We start from the raw sequence: 21,072 nt of genomic DNA, 5'->3' as shown, positions 1-21,072 counted from the left end.
AGAGTCCTGCTTCACTCAATGCCAGCCACCCGTGGAAAGTCAGCCTTTGGCCAGAAACCTCTCTGGCCAACTGATGGCCAATGGGCCTTTAGAAGAACAGTACTTGATCTGTGGGGGTTGCACATCCAAATCAACTTTTACTAGAAAAAACAAATCTGCACTTCAGGGGGAGTTACTGGAAATACCACCTCCCTCTGGTACAGAATTGGGGTTACCAACTCAGTTGGCCAGAAACCACACTGAGAAGGAGGGGTTTGAATTCACTGCCCCTTGACTTCCAAAGTGTCAGGATTTTTGAGGTTGGGCTTCCTGAGGCGTTAACATGACACTCTTCAGGAGTTCTATATGAAGCCAAAAGCTGCCCTCAGAGTTCACTCACACCTAATATTCCGTGTGATGCCTCAATCAGCAGCTCCAATGGGAACAATGCAGAGGTTGCATATTGCTTTATAGTTTACAAAGGCTTTTATGAACCCTGGAAGGCAGCTATGTCCACTTCATAGATGAAAAAACTGAGGCTCAGTGAAATTAAGCGACTTGCCCAATGCACAACTAATAAAAGGCAGACCTGCAACCAGAGTTTGAGACTGCCTGACTCCAACTCCTCTGTTCCTCCCCTAAAACAAATCCTAGCTTCACTGCTGCCTTGCTTTGCATACAGAAGGTTGTCAACCCCCCCAGTAGGAGTCACCGGTCTGGACACATCTTTGTCAGCACTAATAGTGTTGGCTCAAAAGCAAATGTAGTGGCAACTATTGGTACCCTTCCCATATGCTGCTCACCCCACCCTGGAGGTCACCTACAGCTGGGGCAGACATGCTTTCCCATCTCAAACACAAACACCTGTGTCTTTCTGCCTCTGGGCAGAGTGGGGCAGGCTGGACGTGCAGGAGAATTCTTATACCCAGGACCAACCCTCAACCAACGAAAAGCAAGAGTTGGCTCTTGGCAAAATAATTATGAGGTATGTTCTAGAGTCTCTCAAGGGGTTACCCAGAGGGAATGAGCCCCAATTGGTCACAGCAATTATCTGCTCGTTAAGATGCCCTTTATTGGACATTCTCCCTCCCCGTACTCTCTGGGATCACCTTTCAAATGAACTATTTTCACCCTAACCTTTGTCTTGGGGTCTACTTGTAAGAAACCCCAACTATAAAAACAAGCATTTGGTGCTATTAACAGTGTAAGCTTGGGCTTGGGGTCCACCGCTGACCAGAACCTCACAGTAGTATTCTGCCTTGATGAATTTCATGCCAAAATATTATGCACAGTTTGCAGCACCCTTCAAACAGTGGGTGATTCCACTAAAGCAGCTGCCTTGCCACAAGATGGTCACAGAGGCAAATGCTGGAGACACTTGGTTTTGAACCCCGATTCTGGTTACTTATTCTTTGGCAGGTTATTTAGCCTCAGTAATGATCAGCTCTTCATATGTGAAGTAAGGATAATGGCCCCTACACCATGGTAGGGTTGTGAGAATAAAATAAGAGATTTGTGAAAGCATCTAGCATATTGCCTAGGTACACAAAAGTTCATCATTATCATTAATATAGAATTAAATATAGAGGCCTAAAGGATGCCAATATGACTTAGACAAATGTTAACACGGAAAAAAATTCTTTAACAGTGGAATATAAGATAACAAAGTTTTTCTCCTACAGTTCTATCTTCCAGCTACCTTTAATTAACCAGGCATAATTCGAATGCTTTGGCAAACTAACTCCTTTGCCGCTGTGGGTGATATCACTCTAAAAGTTATTGGTGATACTCTGTACCAGTGCTCTGTAAGTCAATGCCACAGGCACCTCGGATGACCTTGGCAACTCTCAAACCACGAAGCCATAGTCTACTGCACTTCTGCCTCAATCTCTGGCGATCTGGGGGAAGTGGGCAGAGGGAATAACTAGGGACCCACGTAAGATAAATGAGCTGTTGTAACGTGCCATATACCAATTCATGCGCTTGAAGGAAGAGATGAATGGTGCCTTGAAAGAGCTGATTTACTGTCTGAGGAGAAAGTGTCCTATAGATCTTCATTAAGAATGCTAACTTCCCAAGGTTGATTTGCAAGAGTGGCTACTGTGTGGGACAAAAGACAAAAAATAAAGTTTGCAAATGTCAAGGTCTTACAGAACCAATAATAGAGATGGTTTATTAAAGCTCCCCTTCATGCAGGATGGCTTAAATTTGAGGAAGGGGATTATGGGAAGGGGAGTCCAAATAGCTTCAAGTCAAGAGAGGCTTGTATGTAATACATGGTTTTCCAAAACACACACACCCAGGATGGAAAACAGTCCCTCTATAAACACTGTAGTACATATAATATAACCTTTTTCAGTGTTTCAGAACATGCCTGGAAGCATGCTATAGGGTTAACTTCTCCACGCTTTAATTTTCTTGTCTTTAGAACAGTCAGAACAATAGGGAGTGTAAGAATTAAATGAACTAATACACATAACACCACTAGGTAAGTGATGTAACACAGATATTACATTTTAAAGATCAGGGTTATTATTATGACTGTCATCATGAATTCACCACATACTTTTTAAAGATATATATATAGAGAGAGAGAGAGAGAGAGAAGGTGTAGGAGACTGGAATAACTTGACCCTATAACTTACATTTGAAGTTATCCTTGAACTCACTACTGATAAGCTTCTTTTTCTTTTTTTTCATACAGAGGACTAAACATAGTAAGGGTAGAAATGCAGGTGCTTTTACTTTTATAGTTTTGGTTTTCCCAGTAATTGTCAGAGTTCATTATACAGGATTGAAAAGGTTTGTTTTGCCACAGAAATATAACTTAAATATCTCTTGAACAAATGGACTGCTTAAAAAATAAGTTTACTGCAGTGTGATCCCACATTTTCAAAATGCACAGAAGAAAAGGAAAAAAGAATTAAGTTTTGCACAGCAAAGGAAACCATCAAAAAAATGAAAAGACAACCCACTGAATGGGAGAACATTTTCGCCAATGTATGATAATGGGTTAATATCCAAAATTTATGAAGAACTTATAAAACTCAACACTAAAGAAACAAACAATCTGCCTTGGCTGGTGTGGCTCAGTGGATTGAGTGCTGGCTTGCAGACCGAAAGGTCGCTGGTTTGATTCCCAGTCAGGATGCATGCCTGGGTTGTGGGCCAGGTCCCCAGTTGGGGGTATTGCAAGAGGCAACCCAAGTATCTCTCCCACATCAATGTTTCTCTCCCTCTCTTTCTCCCTCCCCCTCTCTCTAAGAATAAATAAATAAAATCTTTTTAAAAAATAATGAAATAAAAAAACATTCTAATTAAAAATGGGCTAAGGACCCAAATGGACAATTCATCAAAGGGGACATACAGATGACCAATAGACATATGGAAAGATGCTCAATGTCACTAATCATCAGAAAAATGCAAATTAAAGCCATAATGAGATATCATCTCACACCTGCCAGAATGGTTACCATCAATAAATCAATAATGTTTACCATAAATAAACAACAAGTGCTGGTGAGGATGTGGACAAAGGGGAGCCCTTCTGCACTACTGGTGGGAATGAAGGTTTGTGCAGCCACTCTGGAAAACAGTGTGGAGTTTCTTTAAAAAATTAAAAATGGAGCTCCCTTTTAACCCAGCAATTCTACTTCTGGGAATTTACCTGAAGAAACCTGAAACACTAATTCAAAAAATATATGCACCTCTATATTCATTGTAGCATTATTTATAATTGCCAAGATTTGGAAGCAGCCCAAGTGTCCATCAGTAGATGAGTGGATAAAACAACTATGGGACATTTACACAATGGAATACTATTTGGCTGTAAAAAAAAAAGAAAGAAAGAAAGAAAGAAAATTTTACCCTTTGCAACAGCATGGATGGCCCTGGAAAACATTATGCTATGTGAAATAAGCCAGTCAGAGAAAGAGAGATATCATTTGATCTCACTCACACATGGAATCTAATGAACAAACTGAACTATCGAGGAAAATGACGACAGACTCACAGAGCAGGATGACAGGCGAGGTCGTGAAGGGTGGGGATGGGGGGGGGGGGTCAAGCACAAAGAAAGAGAACTCATGGACATGGACAATGGTGTGCTGATTGTGGGGCGGGGGCTGGGTGCAGGTGGAGCAGGGTATAAGGGGATAAGTAGTAATAGAAAAAATACAATAAAAATAAACTATTAAAAAAGTTCATTTTCATATTCTCCTGAGCATTTTTCTAGATTTTTTAATATAGGAAATATTATCTGTTTACAATAAGAAATGGATTACTTTTAATATTGACCTATTTTATATGAAAACAAAACTTTGAAGGGAAGTATGCATGTGAAAGGAAGAAAAATCCACAATTTTATTTCCATCCTATAAAACATCTACTGAGATGAAAGGAGGAACTTGAAAGGACTGCTCTTACAAGGAGATTTAAAGGCCTCTACCTTTCATTAATTTATGCCTGCCCCCCACATCCTGCAAAGATTATTACACTTATTGTAAATGTAATAACATTTATAATAAAAAAATGGCAAAATTAAAAAAGAAAAAAAATTAGGCCCTGGTCAGGTGGTTCAGTTGGCTGGAGTGTTGTCCCATACACCAAAAGTTTGCGGGTTCAATCCCCAGTCATGGTACATACCTATGTTGAAGATTCAATTCCCAGTTGGGGTATGTACTAGAAGCAACTGATCAATGTTTCCCTTCCCTTCCCTTCCTTTCCCTTCCCTTCCCTTCCCTCCCCACCCCTCCCTTTCCCCTCCCCTCCCCTCCCCTCCCTTCCTTTCCCTCCTCTGTCTGTCTCTCTCCTGCCAACTCCATCCCTGCCCACCACCCCCACCTTCCCCTCTCTCTGAAATCAGTAAACGTGTCCTCAAGTGAGGACAGAAAAAAATAGGACCCGGGAAAGTATAGGTATGGTCCCTCAGGTAGCCCTATACCAGCTGCAGGTAGCTTTCTAGTCTTGGTGGCAGGGCAGTTAGCCAAAGGCACTAGAAGGGTGAAGGAGGCATTCACAGCAGACTCTTGCCTTGCTCTTCAGCCCCTTGCTCACCCAGGCTTGCCCTGTTCTCTTCACCTCTCTGCTTTTTCTTTGCTTGTGCTACTCATTCTACCTCATCCTCACAACAACCTTTTACCTTTTAATCCCCTAAAATTCAGCTTAGATGAAATCACTTTCAGAAAGATAACTCTGAATACTCTGTACTTAATTCTATCTCAAATCGAACTTGAACACATTTGCTTTTCTGTCTTTGCATTGGACAGTGAGCTCCTTGATGACAGGGGCAGGCCTAATACATGGCACACAGTAGGTAGCAGTAAATTGTTGAATGAATAAGTGAGGAAATGGCTGAATATAGAACTGTAACTTAAGGAGGACACAGAGTCATTTGACAGAATGTAACTACATAAAGATGTAACTACCTGTGAAATAACTGACTTATGTAGCATGTAACATGTAACAGTACATAAATGTAAGGCCTCTGCATAAATTCTGGCCTACTGAGAATAAGGCTTTTTAATGCTGTTTTGATGGGGAGGCAGGGGAGGTAGGGGGCATGGATTTGGAAGAACCATGACTAACTACTACCTGGTACTCTGCCCTAACAGTTATAATGGTGGGAGGAACATTCAGTAAGAGTTTTGTCCATCTGTAGTTATACAGCATTTCTTAGTATCCTGAAATAATACTAAACATCAACACAGAAAGACTTATAATGAATAATGTTTTGGTAACTGGCCTGTTAATAGCCAATAAATGCCAAGTCTTGTGATACATGTATTTTTTGAAACCCCTTACACTGGCATTGGGAAGGAGGACACACTTTCAAGAATACGAATATTTGTACATGTGCTGGCTACCTGAAATTGCATGCCAGGGTGCCCCTCAAAAGAACAAATCATCTTTTATCAGTACCTTATCAAAAGTTTGTCCAAAAATTCTAACTTTTAAAACTCAAAACATAACTTCAGCCCATCAAAGTTGGCTCAAATGAGCCTTCTCAAAGACGAGATCTGTATCTTCCTTATGCCCTAGGCATCCATCACAGTGCCCAGCACCTTGGAGTACTCAAAAGTTACCACATGGAACCAAACCAATGTGCCCTCCCCTTGTGGAAGCAAAGTGAGGATATGTTTCTTTCCTTCTTGTGTTCAAGGCAAACGGCAGGTACCTGGTAACTCACCAGTTCTGGACCACATGACAGCAGCTTTATTCACGCACTTCCGTTTCGTTTCTCACTCACCCTCCCCCCAGTACCAGAGGAAACTAGGGATAACAAATTCTTCTAAAAGCTGGAGGGGCTATATCTCTGACCTTGCACCACAGCCATAACAGAGTGTGGAATTCCCTACCCATTCCCTTACAAGTCCACTTCATTTTCGGACCAAATGGCAAACAAGTGAATTGATCAGCTCTGAGAAGCATGTGTAAGCATGCACGGCACTTCTGGAGCAGGTAACAGTGGGTGGGGTAAAGCCTCCCCAACAGCTTTGCGAACTACCCTGGCCTGCCGAGAGCAACGTGTTTTAAAGTCACCGAAGCTGGCAGCAGACCCAGGGGTGGACCTCTTCATCTCTGCAATGCCCTCACCTCCTAAGCTGCCTTTTCCTTTAAGACACCTCATATCCGAGAGGAGAAAAGAAGAGATAAAATGAAAGCTGGAAGATAATACAACAAACAGTGTTAAGAGTGAGAAAAAGCCAAATCCAGAAGCCACCCCCTCTCTCCATGCATGTCACTAGTCAGCTCTGTCCTGATCATCAGTCTCTATTCACAGTTCCCTAACACAGAATAGTATTTATTGAGAATGTATCGAGTGCTGGCCACTATGCATCCATGGTCCCACTGAGGCCCTTAGGTATCGCCCTCACCCCTGCTTCACAGAACAGAACTGGTCACACAGCTGGAAAGTGGCGGGGCTGGGAACACCTGACTCCAAGTCTGCTATTCCTTCCATGGCACACCCTCACCTCTCCTAGGAAATGCTTGGGAATATCTTCACAGTCTTGCCCAGGGAGGTGAGAAAAAGAAATAAAAGGGGATTAGGAATAGTGAGGGATTGACTGAAGGTCAATAAAGCAATCCTTACTCTTCCCGTGAGGGTAGATTTGAGGCTCCTACAGAGGGAAAATGATAGCTTTTCCACCTTACACCTGAAACTCAAATTCTAAAAACGTGCACAGTGATACTACCTTTCACATATGTAATATGCATCTCCCACAGAACCTTCATAGAAATTATTCTCTATCCTCTTCACCACAGATCTGTAGGATGGCTAAGGCAGACACGAGATTCTCGTCTTTGGAGAAGTTGGGAGAAAGCTTGGGCATGGAGAAGTGACGTGACTTGCCCACAGTGAGTGACCCAAAGCAGGAGGCCAAGTCCCTGATCCTCTCGGTCTCTTCTCATTTTACTCATCAGCCAGTGCAGCTTCCCTGGATCTGCCTCTCCCAGCAGACTTCCATGTTCCTCAGCGAGAGCTGCCAATTTTTCTTTCCTAGATGAGCAATGTGCCTTCCAAGGGTATCAAAACAAACTGGAAAAAGCCCTGGATTTTGAGCCAGAATAAAATCAAGGGGCCTCGAGTCCCAGTCATTTACTGGTTGTGAAACCCTGGGCACAAGACTTGCAAGCACTTAGGTTTCAGGTTCCTCACCTGTAATTTGGAAGTAACAATACCTGCCCTCTCTACCTCATGGAGTTGTCCAAAAACTCACATGAAAGAATGGATGTGAGAGGTTCCTTATAAAACTGCAAATACTGTACAAATATAAAGGATTATTATTTTTGGATTCAATAGACTTTCTCAATTGAATGAAGCCCTGTATAGCTGGATGATCAAGTTATGTTATAAATAACCAAGAAAAATGTTCTGGTTCCTGAAACAATTTTACCAGCCTGCTCGCTCCCATGAAATGACACTGGTAGTAAAATGAATTAATTCAGCACTCTTTGCCATCTCCAGGACATAAATTGTTACTAGCAGAGGATCGTAGTAGAATGGCGATTTTCAAAGGCATACAGACCTGACTATAAAAAGCTGACCTTTCTTAGTCTAGAACACAGGACACGGGGCAAGGTGGGCAAACGAAGGGGTCGCCTGCTGGTTTTACTACAAGAATTCTCCAACATGGACTGCCTTGTCTCCAACGATGGCTGCAAGAGCTCATATGCTAAACTCAGCTTCTTGTTAAATATTTCAAGGATGCTAATGGAACCAGTCAACTCTGTTATGCATCAACAGGCTGGCTTTATCCTAAAACCAATTATATATAAACTTCTAAATACAGTCTTCTTTAAATATGCATTAAAAAAAAAACATATCCAACCTTCATGCCATCCGTGACCAGCACATATCTGAGTCATCTGAAACCCGCTGTCCAACGGGGACCCGGTCCTGCACCTCTGTGACCATTTGCCTTCAGAATCATGGCTAGTGCAGCATTATTTCTAATAACTCCTAAAGGTTCCTTTCTCTTTAGGAAGCAGAAATTCACTGCCAAACACACTGCTTCCATTCACAAGATTATTTATGGCGCTGATAATTGAATTCCAGTCACATGACTACGGAAGACTGGGTTCAGAGGGAAAAGAACCTAACCATAATTTCTAGAGAGATCTATAAATTACTGCTTTTCTCCCCTGGAGGTTAAAGTCCTTGGATTCTTCCCTAGCATTTATTCTAAGTTTGGAATCATCACAGAAATTCCTTTCTCTGTACTCAGTGACAAAGCTCCTAAGGTAAATCCTTTGAAATTAGCCTTTGTATTAGCCCCTGAGAACCCCTAAGGGGTACACAGGAAATCCCCTCATTGTATCAAATGTCGCACACAGTTCCTAAGGGTGTATCATCTTAGAATTAAGGGTAAACTCCCATTCCAGGGTTCTCTTTCCCCAGCAAAAGCACAGAGTCCCGCCCACACCTGCACAAACACGGGAATTCGGGCATGGTGGCCACAGCAAAGTGCATTCCCTTATTCCTTCTCAGATCAGATCCCCAGGGCATCTCCCTCACTTCTTTAAGAAAGACCCGCCAAAAACACTTCCTAAGTAAGAAATTCCTCCTCCTCCCAAATCCTGTATTTAAGGTTTTAACAAAGATGGGAGCTTTAATGTTTCAATATAGCCTGTGTTACAGGTAGTATTTCTCTCTTATTATCCTTTGGCTCAACCAAAGAGAAACTGTCACTATAATCACTTTCAAAATATTTTCAAATTATGTTTAAAATAAAAATACAATAAATAATAACAGTCTAGAAGGAAATATCAAACTTTTTTTTCCTCTAAGAATTGTCATCTTAAACATATCACATTTCCATTTGTTTGGCTTCTCATTTCGAGCAGATGGGTTAAACAGCATCATCCTATTGTAATAGTTTTAGCCTGGAATAAATTTAGCATTCTAGAAGTTTTTCCACAGTCCCTTTTGTTTGACAGGTTCAGAGAACATAATAAACAGTATTTGATAACAGATTGGGAAAAAAAGAAATTGAGAGAGTAAATAAATCTTCTAAGGTTATGCAGCCAGTCTGGTATGCATGCAAAGGCCTTTCACCAACTATGAACACAAGTACCCACGTGTGCATGCGTGCATACACATGCACATCTCGGAGCAAAGGCAAACCTGGTATAAGCAACTTATGGATTATTTTCCACACACTTTCTCTTTTTCTATTTATGAAAGAATCTCTCTCTTTGTCTTTGTCTGTCTCTGTCTCTCTCTCTTTCTCTGAAGCAGAATCCAGTAGCTATTTTAAAACACACATACACAAAGTCTGCTTCTTTAGAAGCTTATCAAGACCAAACACCTTTGCGGGTGCACCATCACTGATGTTGGCACAGCTTGGTGATAAGTGTCTAGCCGTTAAAAAGGCAGTGACATTAATTTTTGCTCAGCTCACACCATCTTCTAAAGTTCCAAAGTAAAGAAATACTTCCTATTATACTCAATGAAGAACACCCTTTTGCAGGAAAGTTCACAACGTTGCTGATAATTATCCTTGTCATTTAGATGGCAAAAGTGGGCTGGAGGGCTGGAGCAGCATATTCTCAGGCAAGAGTCCATGTTCAGTTACAGTTCTAAGCATTCTGAAATCCTGCATTGGCTGGAGTACAGGGAAAATACCAAATGCGATGATCCAAGCCCATTTACTGGCAAGTCGGGTTTCTGGGCCTATCCTACTACTGTAGGTCTTGGCCATAAACTGCCCAGGAACACTACAGCTTCTAAGCAGCCATCTCAAGTTTTACAATATGCCCACATTTTCAGACATTCTTCCTCCCACAACAAGGTAAAAGGAAATTGTGGGAATCTGCTATAGATCAGAGCAGCTGTGAACCTGTCCAAATGCCACCTACATTTTAGATCTCTCAGGGAGACAAGTGTGAACTTAAATCACTTGCTTCACCTCTTTTGGGTCAGGGTGGCCTTTGGGGACTTGATGAAAGCTACAGCTGATGGGGGCCAAGAGCTGCATCCAGACAGCTGTCTACACATGAGGATCCCCGGGTAGCTGTATGGGGCCAAAGCAGGCCAATGCAGCACCTACTGACACTCAGTGAAATTCTGCTGGTCTGACCTATGCCAATTATTGCCATGCCTTCCAAGATAAATGGCAAATGCCCCAAGACTACATGGCAGGGGGAGTGGGAAAATATTCCTTTATATACCACAAAAATATCAAAGTGTAATGGCACATGGCATACATAACATTACTTTTATTTAAATCTCAGGGAGGAAGGCCAATCTTTTCTGTTCAAAGTCAATCAGAAGAAACCTGGTTTATTAGTCAACTACTCATTTATTAAGCAGGTACTATGTGCAAGAAGCCAGAATTTCTGGAGGACACTGAAGAATCAACAGACTGTTTCTATCCACTGGGAATTTAGAGCCAAGGTGGGGAGAGAAAAGACCAAGAAGTTATTGGTATCACAGTCCATGTTTTACACCTTTTGGTTTCTCCAGTAAGCAGAGGAATGGCTGGCTAATGGCTGGCCCACGACTGGCCAAAAGCGGACATTTAGTAAATGCCTGTTGACCACTGGACACTACTAAGGGCATAAATACCAAAAACACAAGGCAGGAAAAGGATAATACAAAGCTCAATCACAAAGTAGCCAATGTAACTGTATTGGAAATTGTGGACCCCGTTCCAAAATAACCATATTCATTTGGGGAGTCTGGAAAGACTTCAGGGAAAACTGCATCTACAACACAGACCAAAGCTACACAGGACTCCTTTGGACAGAGACGCAAGTGCAGGAAGAGGGGTGTTCTTAGAGGGACAGAGAGAACCCAGGGCAAGGAGTAGCCTGGAAACAAACAAGTGCAAGTCTGACTGGAACACAGAACAGTGCTGGGGGTGGGGTGGGGTGGAGGATCAAATTTACAAGCCTCGGTTCTGTACCTGTTACACAGCTGGGAAAACCCAGGTTTCAGACTGCCTCTGTCGCTTTTTAAGCTTACAGCAGCAAGAGGAAAAAAGTTGGGAGTATTTATCTAAAAGCTTTCAAGATCCTCTAAAATTACTTTTTTTTTTTTTTTTTTTGCTTTAGGGAGGAATCAACTCAAAGTTGTAAATAAAAGCTCCCCTTAAACATAATCAGTGCTACATTAAAAGTTGCTATTTATTCATTTAGGCTTCCCACACAGAACCCTGATACAAGGAGTCAAAGTTTCACAGGTCTGTCCTTTGTTTTATGTAGCCACATCTTGTCTCCCACAAAAGTATGATAAGACAGACTTTGTTTTCTAAACAAACTTAAGGCCTTCTGTAAGCAAGGGAAGCAATCCTTGCTGGGGGAAAAAGAAAGAAACAAGAAAAAAATAAAGAAAAAATGCTGATAAGTGGGTAAATGAAAAATATTTAACAGCCATTCATAACTAAGCTTTCAAAAACTGTGATAAAAGCTATGAGCTCACAGAAAACAGCAAGACTGCTACAGCCAGAACTTAACTTGCAGGCCCTTGGAAAGACACATGTAAGTAACACTGGTCCACAGGCATGAAATAGTCCTACCGTACCCCAAATAGAGTGTCGTTTTAAGGAAATATAACAGGAGAATTTTTTACTGAATATCTTCAAGAATCATGGCCACAAAAAATGTTAGTGTCCATGATCTCTGCATATCTCCTCCATATTGGGTAATTAAAACTATTTCTTAAATGGAGCTCACAAAAAAATTTTGATGAAGCTTTATTTTCAGCAGGCTATTTAATCGTTTTTAAAGATGCTATTTATTTATATTTAGAGGAGGGAAGGGAGGGAAAAGACAGGAAGGGAAACATCAATGGATGGTTGCCTCCCACGTGCCCCCCACTGGCAACCCTGCCTGCAACCCAGGCATGTGCCCTAAACTGGGACTCGAACCAGTGACCCTTTGGCTTAGCCACAGCAGCCAGGGCTCCAAATTTTTAAAGATTCACCTAGCTGTATATATGTTTGAGTTCATGTTATAAATAATGTTTTTATTTTTAGTTAATCTTTCCTCACCATAAAAATAAAAGTGCAATTTACTTCAGTATTTTTCATGTCAAAAACAGTGATCTTTTCAACTATATCTCTCAATATATACCTATAATATACCTGCACACACAGAAACTATATCTCTCAATATATGCATTGCGCTTATATACCTATTGTATGCATAGCACTCAAGTAGATGTACTTTAAGAAAGTAGTTGCTTTAGGAAAATAATGTAAATATAAATAAACTTGTATTTCCACAAAAGCTCTAGTTATTAAAGATCTTTCAATTGGTATTTGCACTATTAGTTAAGACGTTATGTATATCAGTATGAGTTAATTCCACAAGCTTCTATGACAGTTAATGCCTCCATATTTGACAAAAAGTATTTGCCGAACTTGGCTTAGACATGTATACATGAGATAGCACAGGAACCCTGTAGTAAAAAGCCCTGATAATGTTCCCTACAACCTCCAACCAAAGCCCAACCCTCCTGTTGCCCTTCATCTGACCAATCATGTAAATGCAAGGAATCAATTGGTATGAACTTTTCATAATCTTATTAAGTTTACATCAATATCAGTATCTGAAGAGCACCCAATACTGGAATTTAAAAATCCTTTAGGATTTGAGCTAGGGGGTTTTCTAGGCATACCCCCCCCCCCAAATCTACTGAAGATAAGGATAAGCTATAAAATACTTTTGTAAGATTAGAGGTAGAGAAAATGAAATTAAAAGAAAATTAAAAGGATCCTAACATGCAAAGCCCGCATATGGTTTAATGGGAAATAACACCATTTGTGGCTCACAGAAATAACAATGGGATTAATAGTTGGAGATTTGTCCTTTCCACTAAGATCCTTTTTCAAACTACTGAAAATGAATACATGAAGGATTGATTTTAAACCCATGTAAATTCTTAGAGACAATGCAGACTGACTTAATTATAATCAATAAAATCTACAGACACTGATGCAACCCAGCAGAAACACTGCTACCAAAAAGCATGGCATAAAAATCACTCCGTGGTTCCCTTTGTACGCAACACTGATATGACCTTAATAAATATTTCATTCCTTTCAGTGAATAACCAAGTATCAAGATGGCAAATTTTAATAGCTAGGACATAATGTCACAATGACTCTATTAAGAAAATGCCTCCTTTAGAGAAAAGTAAACTTTCCCCAACTTCCAGTCTTCATTTCCAAAATATAATACACCCCAATTCCATACACAATTCTCAACAAGAGTATATACCTTCCCTTTCCATACACAAATCAATGAATGGCTTAAAGAGATTTTGTGGGGACTTTTCTCACTATAGTAATGTTAGAAAAATCATATGGCAAGGGTGTAAAATTTTCAAGTACAAGAACACTTTCTTTCTGTTCCCATACAAAGTAAGTGCTCAACAAATATTCTTGCATTTCCTCACTTTAAGGCAAAGTCAAGTCACTTGACAGCCCATACAGTGATGCCTGGTTTCTTTTATGAATTGTAATTAGTAGCTAAGAGCCCATACCCTCTAAGAAGTTGGAACTGTTTTGTTGCTATGTACATCATCATACCTTTACCTATGTGTTCATCTATCTGCTGTTTTTCTTCTCACCCGCCCAGAGCACAGGGCTCTTCTGATGAGGGGGAACAAGAATGAGTAAGGAACACAGAGCTGGGTTCCGAAACCTAGGCTGGCCACATGACGTACTCAGGGCCTTGGTGTCTTTATCAAGGAAGCAAAAGTGACCATTCCCAAACTGTAGAATTGTTCTGAGGATTAAAGATAGCAAATGTAATGCATCTGGCACAATCTCTCCCATGACAGGTATATGCTAAATGAAAACACATGGTATTTTCCCATGCAAATAAGTTCCCTCTTCTTTCCCTTGTCTCTAAAATAGTTTGTCATTACAATTCCACTGTAAAGTAGATTTCGATACAGCATCTGGATAATATTTTCTTTTTTAATCCTAAATAGAGTGTTTAAGGTAGTGAAGTGGTTCACATTTCTATCCCCCCCTCCTTAAATAATTCTACAGTTGTCTCAGCATAGTTTCCCTAATAAAAATCAGTTTTGCCTTTTATTTTATAGTGATGGTTGCTGAAATATTTCATTATCCTAATATTATTAGAGTTTCACTTGCTGGGCCTGAGGAAGTAAGTAATTATACATTGGAATTATATAAATGCTGTAAAGGTTTCTATGCTTTTAGGTATTGGTAGGTGGCCAATTCATAGTCCCTGGATGCTATAGTCCCTGGATGCTACAGTACCTTCCTAAATCAAGGAGTAACCCTTCAGATTATCTAGAGTTGCTGTTTGAGTTTCACTTGGGTTTTTTGTTTGGGGGTTATTATTTTTTAAATTAATATCTAGATCATGAAAACCCAAATTTATAACCCTGAGAAAAAATTATCGGGATCAGGCAGAAATATTTTCTCTTAATTTATGTACACATGGTGGCTTCCTGAATTTGCCAAGGACATTAAAGAACAGCTAACTCAGCAGTAAGCTGTAAAAGGTGTAAGCAAAAATATTACAGATGAGCCCACTGGCTGGAGTCAAATAGATATGGTTTTCCTTTAGTACGTGATTAGCTATGATTAAGAGTTCTTCAAACTTCCATAATTCTCTAGTTTAAGTAACTAAGTGTATACCTGGTTTGGTAGCATTTCAACTATATCCGTACATATAAAACATTCATTTAATCAGCTGAAAATGTCTGCTTGGGCACAGAAAGCAGTCTGGAAAAGTTTCCCAGTGTTAGAGTTTAATATAGAGATAAATAAAAATATTTCTGCCCAATCAAAATCAGATGAAAATGATTTACAGAACAATATTGTATTTTAGAATAAAAATGAAAGAAAATGTAGTTTATACATATTTTTTTAAAAGGGAAATATGGAGGATAATTTAGGTTTTTATTGTAATGCAGTACTACAAGGATAACATTAAATGTATATTTGTCTCTAACTTCTCTACTAAAACTCTAAATAAACTTTTCCAGGAATTAAATAAATTCATATAATGTTCCCTCAACAGTGTGCTCATTGGTTAGTAATGGCCTATGCCCTATAATGCAAAAGCATTTGATTAACAAATGAAACACTGGTCTTCCCCCACATAACATTTATTTTATAACGCTCAGATCTGGAGACGTCTCATACACACTGAAGGTCGCAGCACCTCCAGGCCCTGCAACTGGGTTTCCTGTTGAACTGGTTGCTGTTGCAGGCACTGCTCCCTGGCAAACAGCAACCTCCTCATTACTGCCCACTACAGGGGCCATTTACAAGCTGCTGGTCACTGCCCTCTATAAGGGCTGGTAAGCTGGACACTCATTTCCCTACATTTTGCAATGAGTGATCCAGTTTTAACCAGTGCATCATAAGGAGATGTCATCTGTGCAGTTTTTCATGAAATGTTCCCTCTCCTGATAAATGGAACAAATTAGGCTAGCATGACCCACATCCCCATCATCCTGCCTTCAACATACAGATGGCAACCGTTAGAACTACAAAAAATTAAGTCAACAAATAAAGGATGTTAGGGCAGAACAATGAAAAGTGCCTGGAATCTTGTTGGTATTAATGAGACAATAAACCAACACTAATTACTACCTCTGGACTTACTGCTATGCATAAAAAATAAATCTTCATTTAGACCATTGGTTTTTTTTTGTTTCTTGCAGCCAAAAGCATTCTCAAGACATAGCTGCCATTATTTAAAGCATTTATTGATTCACATAAAAATCTGGAGGTCCAGATCATTAAAAGAAAAAGAAAAAAAGGAACTAGGACACTGGGCTCGGGTTTCACACAACACCCAATACCAACTGCCTAGAAGTAAGGGGCCTTTCAATGGGACTCACTGGCTTTCAGATGGGACTTGGCTGTCTCTATCTGCTACAAGCATCTAAATTGGCCATCCCAGTATAGAGTCTACAAAAACATATACTATGTACTATAAAAACAAACTACCATTATAACCAACAAAATATTTATTCTTGCTTCCTAGAACCCAGACATCTGGCATAAATAGTAATGGTCTACTACAGATGTATTTTCTTTTCCTGACTGCTAACTTTTTAACAGCCACACCAATTCTGGTTTTGCTTTCATAGCATACCTACACAGAGAAGAGAGACACCACGTCACAAAGGGGCTATACTCGTATAATACTAGTTAGGGCTAAAAACAATATGACGGTGATAACAAGGATAATAATAGCTACTATTTACTGAGATATTGTGAGAGGTTAGGCAGTGTCCTAGATGCTTTACAAATATTATGCCATTTGATGCAGATTTTAATGTCTTGTTATAAATGCTACAGTGCACAAATAGTAAGTAGCTACTCTAGGTTATAAAGCCAATTCAGACTTTGGTCATGATGGTGACTTAGGTAAACCCCACCCTCCTCCTCACACAACCACATCAAAATTACAAGTAAATTATAGAGCAACCATCATCCAGAACCGGCAAAAATTGAGTTGAATGAAAATATAACAATTACGGACTTAAAAAAAAAAAAAAACACTTCTATCCAGATTGGTAGGAGGGGCAAAGATGCAAAATAGGCTGGTCCCACATACACATGTGGTGGATAAAAATTTGGGAGGATAATCTCAGGAGTGAGGAGTCCCAGCCCCACAACAGGACCCCCAGCCCAGGGTATCAGTGCCAGGAAGATAAGTCCCCATGCTTCTGGCTGCAAAACCCAGCAGGGATAGAGTAGCTGGAAGAAACTTCTGGAGTCCCAAGCAGTTCCTCTTAAAGAACCCACACACGAACTTACTCTGACATACTCCCTCTGAGCTCCAGCACCGGGGTGGCAGCTTGAAAAGCACCAGTGGCATAGAGGGAGTAACTAAAGTGTCTGACATCAAAGCAAGAGTTTAGAGACACCTTTCTCTGAGACAGAAAGACAGGCAGCCACAAAGCCAGCAAGTGGGTACCATAATTCAGACTCTATCAACCTGGCTAACACTATTTGCCCCACCATGGAGATCACCTGGGGCTCTGTTCCACGCAACTTATGGCTGTTAATGGTGGCTTTTCTATATGAATGGCTGATCTTGGTTCAAGCTTCACAACTCCCTGATTCCTTTCAAACAAGCATCAGCTGGCTGCAGTGAGCCCCCAGCCCCCATATGTCTTGCTAAGTGGCCTCAGGCACTGCACTAGATGCAGCCAGCCTAGAGTCACAGCTTGGCTTCACCTGGGAATCCCCAAATCCAGCACAAGTAGCAGCCATTTCAGACTGCTTTATAGCTCAGGCAGTGTAGCCCCAGGCAAAACACACATAGGAGCTGACCTTGGCCTGCACCACCCGGGAAAACCCAGGGCCTGCACACCCAGTGGACAGCTACAGACTACATCAGAGCACTATCACCCTGTCCCTGCACAGCTGACCTTCCATGGAGGGTGGAGGTTGGATGTTGGAGGTTGGTGGTAAGTGGTCAGAGCCACTGCACAGTGGTAAGTGGTCAGAGCCACTGCACAGTGGTTGCAGCTGGCTGGCCTGGATAAATCCCTATCATTGACCTGACAATAGCAACCAAGGCTCAACTACAAGAGGAGGGTGTGCTCGGCCCACACAAAGGGCACACCGAGAATACCCAGTTTGGGTAATAAAGGAAGCTGTCCTACTGAATCCTACAGGACACTTACTACATTAGGCCACACTACCAAAGACAGTCAAAGTAGCTCTACCTAATTACACATAGAAATAAACAAAAGGAAGCTGCCAAAATGAAAATACAAAGAAACATAGTCCAAATGAAAGAAAAGATCAAAAATGCAGAAAAACAAGTAAACAAAGTGGAGATAAGCAATCTATAAGATGCAGAGTTCAAAATGCTGGTTATAAGGATGCTTGAGAATCTTAGTGACGACCTCAACAGCATAAAAAAGATCCAGTCAGACACAAAGGATACACTAACTGAAATAAAGAACAATTTACAGGGAAACAAAAGTAAAATGAATAAAACTGAGAATGAAATCAATGATTTGGAACATAAGGAAACAAAAAACAACCATCAGAATAACAAGAAAAAAAAAAGAATCCAAAAAAATGAGTATAGTATAAGCAGCCTCTGGGACAACTTCAAGCAGTCCAATATTTGCATCATAGAGATGCCAGAAGAAGAAGAGTAAGTGCAAGAAATTGGAAATCTATTTGAAAAAATAATGAAAGAAAACTTCCCTAATTTGGTGAAGGAAATAGATATGCGAGTCCAGGAAGCACAGACAGTCCCAAACAAGATGGAGGCAAAGAGGCCCACTCCAGGGCACATCATAATTAAAATGCCAAAGGTTAAAGGTAAAGAGAAAATCTTAAAAACAACAGGAGAAAAGCAGTTAGTTACCTAAAAAGGGGTTCCCATAAGACTCTCAGCTGATTTCTTAAAAGAAACTTTGCAGGTTAGAAGGGATTGGCAAGAAATATTCAAAGTCATCAAAAGCAGGGACCCATAGCCAAGATCACTCTACCCAACAAAGATATCATCCAGAATTGAAGGGCAGATAAAGGGCTTCCCAGACAAGAAAAAACTAAAGTATTTCATCATCGCCAAACCATGATTACATAAAATGTTAAAGGGACTTATTAAAGAAAAGAAGATCAAACTATAAACAATGAAATGACAATAAATACATAACTGTCAACAATTGAATCTAAAAAACAAACTAAACAAACAAAAAGAACAGACAGAATCATGGATTTAGAGAGTGTTTTGATGGTTGTCAGATGGGAGGTAAGTATAGGGTAATAGGATGAGGAGGTGAGGGGATTAAGAAGTACAGACAGGTAGTTCCAGAATAGCCATGGGGATGTAAAGTACAGTATAGGAAATCGAGTAGCCAAAGAACCTATACCCATGACCCATGGACATGGGCAGTGGTGTGGGGATTGTCTGAGGGAGTGGTGGGTGCTGGGTAGAGGGGGTGAAAGGGGAAAAAGTTGGGACAACTGTAATAGCATAATCAATAAAATATAAAAAATAGTATGCCACTTAATTCAGGAAATAAAGTATTATAAAATACTTTCTTAATAATAAATAAAATAAAAATTTAAAAAGTGAGTCTCAGAGAAAGTAACTGAATCAAATCACACAGTTAACAAGCAGTGAACAGAAAATATAAATCTAACTCTTTCTTACTCGAAGACATATTCTATTAACCACAGATTATATTGCTTCACAAAGAAGAGACCAAAAATACATGATTTTTTTTGAGAAATGTTCCACAAAATTTCTCAGATCCTACATCTCATTCCTATGTAAACATTCTAATGTGAGTATTATATCAAACATTTGATTTTTAATACCCATTAGTGTAAGTCTTGATTCCGGTATAGGATTTTTTTTTTAAAGGCACTTCCTTCTTAAGTGTAACTGACCTGGTACAGTAAATTCTCAAGATTCAAAAGTGACTCATTTCCAAAGCTCCACACATTAGCAGCTGGTATTATTCAATCTGAGATTTAAATTTATAATGTACTCTTGATAATGTACTCCCAATACATTTTTCACTTCTCTATCTCTTGAATGACACAAGATAAAAGATCTTTAAGGTATAAATATTTTATATAAAGTTTCACTCTGTTTTTTCTCAGCCACTTTCCATTTGCAAACACTAGACATCATGCAAAAAAAAAAAAAAAAAAAGAGGTTGAAAGAGTTTTATGGATTATGCTGGGGGTGCTGAGAACTGCTTATCCATTCTGCCGTGGCAGCAGACACCATAGCTGCCGGCCTAACTGCCCTCACTGGCTATTGAGAATGTTCCACCCTAAATGGGGTCTGATCCATACTACTAGTTCTCCATAGGGCAGACAGTGGGCTGGAAGGGAACAAATTCCCGGCATCATGTATAATGACAACTAAGTTTGTGCGGGCACTGGGGGCACCCATGGGACCCCAGTACTAGGCTACCTCATTCAGCCGGCGGGGTTAGAAACAGCCACTCCTCTCAGGCATGACATAGAAGAGTGGAGGCTTACTAGGAATCAGAAGACCCTCGCTAGGCCTGTGCTTTTGGCAAATCATGGACATAAAGTCCAAGGATTCCTTTCCACATTGGTAAAATGAAGAGTTTGGCCTGTCAAAGTTTTTCAAACTATCCACACAGATTCCCCAGGGCCTTGCTATTCAGATTGCAGTCACTGTATGTTTAACACCTCAAGAGTTTATTAAAAATGCAGAGTCCCAGGCCTTGCCCCAGACCTACAGAATCATAATCTGCATCAAAGCACTCCAGGTAATTTTTTGCCCCAGGGACTGATTCCAACTCAGCTGCCTCTAGAGAAAGAATAGAAGAGTCAAAGCTAAAAGAGATCCCACATCCCCACTCTTTCTTTCCTTCCTTCCTTCCTTCCTTCCTTCCTTCCTTCCTTCCTTCCTTCCTTCCTTCCTTCTTCCTTCCTTTCTCTCTCTCTCTCTTTCTTTCTTTCTTTCTTTCTTTCTCTCTCCCTTCCTTCTTTCCTCCCTCCCTCCCTTCCTTCCTCTTCCCTGTGCATTTAGTATTGAAGAAAAGAGACCTGTTTAAAGAAAATCTGAAATCTCTGGCTAAGATGATCTATAAGGTCCTTCATAATTGCAGATATTCCATAATTATGTGAATTT

The 21,072-nt window shown here is 40.4% G+C and overlaps 1 protein-coding gene across 7 annotated transcripts in view; it reads right to left on the bottom strand.

Moving 5' to 3' along the window:
• NFIA (nuclear factor I A) overlaps window positions 1-21,072 on the bottom strand; it is a 375,972-nt gene that overhangs the window by 267,073 nt on the left and 87,827 nt on the right. The gene's annotated exons all lie outside the window — the stretch shown is intronic.

This window comes from Phyllostomus discolor, chromosome 5 (genome assembly GCF_004126475.2).
Source record: "Phyllostomus discolor isolate MPI-MPIP mPhyDis1 chromosome 5, mPhyDis1.pri.v3, whole genome shotgun sequence".
Taxonomy (NCBI): Eukaryota; Metazoa; Chordata; class Mammalia; order Chiroptera; family Phyllostomidae; genus Phyllostomus; species Phyllostomus discolor.
This window is presented reverse-complemented; position numbering and strand designations above follow the sequence as displayed.